The sequence below is a fragment of the Penaeus japonicus genome, unplaced genomic scaffold (genome assembly GCF_977035675.1).
Source record: "Penaeus japonicus unplaced genomic scaffold, GWHDUDI00000001_assembly GWHDUDI00000002, whole genome shotgun sequence".
NCBI classification, from domain to species: domain Eukaryota; kingdom Metazoa; phylum Arthropoda; class Malacostraca; order Decapoda; family Penaeidae; genus Penaeus; species Penaeus japonicus.
In genome coordinates, this window is record NW_028234404.1 from 11,757,049 (window position 1) to 11,759,548 (window position 2,500).

General features: G+C 30.5%; 2 protein-coding genes across 2 annotated transcripts in view; one reads left to right on the forward strand and one right to left on the reverse strand.

The window, feature by feature from the left end:
• LOC122256199 (adenylate cyclase type 2-like) overlaps window positions 1–2,500 on the forward strand; it is a 373,607-nt gene that overhangs the window by 319,094 nt on the left and 52,013 nt on the right. The window lies entirely within an intron of this gene.
• Window positions 1,314–2,500, reverse strand: part of LOC147472265 (uncharacterized) — a 3,395-nt gene continuing 2,208 nt past the window's right edge. Inside the window, exon 1 of the mRNA XM_086547078.1 lies at window positions 1,314–2,500. This exon is cut by the window's right edge and continues 2,208 nt beyond it. The gene's annotated coding sequence lies outside the window, so the exon portion shown is untranslated.

Below are 2,500 nucleotides of genomic sequence, written 5' to 3' on the forward strand. Positions count from 1 at the left end.
AATAATAGTAATAACAATAATAATTATCATAATAATCATGATAAAAATAATTAGGATAATGGTTAAAATGATAATCAAATAATGACAATAACAATGACAATGATGACACTGAAAATGCTAATAATAATAATAACAATAATGAAAAGGATTGTGATAATGATGATAATAATAGCAATAATAATGATAATGATGACAATAACGATAATAATAATACAAATTATAATAAAGATAATGATGATGATATGGATAATGGTGATGATAAGGATAATGATAATAATATGGATAATGGTGATGACAAAGATACTAATAATAGTAATGATAATCCTTGTTATCATCAGTAATCTTATTATTACCTTAATTATAGGGATAATAGTCATTGTTATTTTTTATCACTACTATTATCAATATTATTGTTATCATTAGCATCATCATTATTGTTATCATTAATATTAGTATTGTTGTTATTGATAATATTATTGTAATCATGATTGTTATTGTTATTATCACTATCATTATCATTAATGTTTTGAACTTCATTATTATTATAATTTTGATTACTACTATTATCAGGCTCATTATCATTGTTATTGTTATCATTATAATTATAATCATGATCATTATTATGGTTATCATAATTATCTTTATCCTTACTATTATCATTGTTATGATTATTATCATCATTACCATTATTGTCATTATCATCATCATTGCTATTATCATTATCATCATCAGTATCATTATCATGATCATTGTTACCAATACTGTTTTCATTATCACCATCTCTATTATTATCATCATAATCATTATATTTTTTGCTGTTGTAGTTGTTATCTACATAGTTATTATTACTACTGGTATTACTCTTGTTGTTATCATTGTTGTTGGTAACAATAGTATTGATAGTAGTAACAATAATAGTTGTAGTTATAGCAGTACCACTAGTATCAGTAGTAGCAGTAGTAGTAGTGGTAGTGGTGGTAGCAGTAGTAGCAATAGTAGTAGCAGTAGTAGTAATAGTAGTTGTTGTAGTAGTAGTAGTAGTAATAGTAGTTGTTGTATTAATAGTAGTAGTAGCAGTAGTAGTAATAGTTGTTGTTGTAGTAATAGCAGTAGTAACAGTAGTTGTTGTGGTAGTAGTAATAATAGTTGTTGTTTTTGTATTAATTGTAATAACAGTAGTAGTAATAGTTGTTGTTGTAGTAATAGTAATAGTAGTAGTAGCAGTAGTAATAGTAGTTGTTGTAGTAATAGCAGTAGTAATAGTAGTTGTTGTAGTAATAGCAGTAGTAATAGCAGCAGTAGTAGTAATAGTAGTGGTAGTAGTAGTAGTAGCACCATTAGTGGTAGTAATGAAACAGGATCCAGTACATTATCATCACAATCTTGATCTTCATTAGACCTTAGTGGTATGATAAACACTCTATGTTGATCTTTTAGGCCTGGCAGGATCTATGTTCATTATGCAAGTGTGTGTGTGTGTGTGTGTGTGTGTGTGTGTGTGTGTGTGTGTGTGTGTGTGTGTGTGTGTGTGTGTGTGTGTGTGTGTGTGTGTGTGTGTGTGTGTGTGTGTGTGTTTGAGTGTGTGTGTTTGTGTTTGAGTGTGTGTTTGTGTGTGTTTGTGTTTGAGTGTGTGTTTGAGTGTGTGTGTGTGTGTGTGACTGCGTGCGTATGTGTGTGTGTGTGTATTTAACACGGAGTTAAAGGTAGTACAAACAATGAAAACTCGCGTATGTTTATTCCAGCTTCGATGCGTACAGAGTATCATATGAATCACCAAATGTGCTTCCAAAACTTTTATTCATTTTTTCCATATACATTCTTGAGTCAGCTAATACACTGTATGTTAATAGATTTATGTCTCCGCCTACTATTGATATGACGATGATGATGAATAGGTGATGATCTATGTTCATAATGATGGACGAATTATACAATTTATATGTAATATAATTGAATGAGATTTGCTTATAGTTAATGGTTGTGTTGATGAGCAATCCGTAACGAAAGTTAGTTTGTACAATAAAAAAAACTGTGCAAATGTCTATTCTAACAAGACTCTAAAGTTTTACAATGTGTCATGTTGGCAATCAAACCCTTAAATTACACATTTAGCATAACAAAAAATAGTGGAAAAATAATAAGCTCTCTTTGCTCCCATAAAAATCGAAATTTCTTCAAGAAACAGTACCAAAACTCCACTCGAGGGATTTAGCAGTAAAAAAAAATACTATGACAAACTTATCTATATATAACCTTTGCACTTAAGGGGATTCACCAACAGGATGTGGATGCGTTCAACGGCTGACAGAAACGAACGGGTCAAACGTTACATCCGAAAAGCAGTTAGGATGCTCTTTCCCACTCTTGCACTCTCTCTTTCTTTCTTTATTTCTTTCTCTCTCTCTCTTTCTCTCTCTTTCTCTTTCTCTCTCTCTCTCTCTCTCTCTCTCTTTCTCTCTTTTTCTCTTTCTCTTTCTCTTTCTCTCTCTCTCTCTCTCTC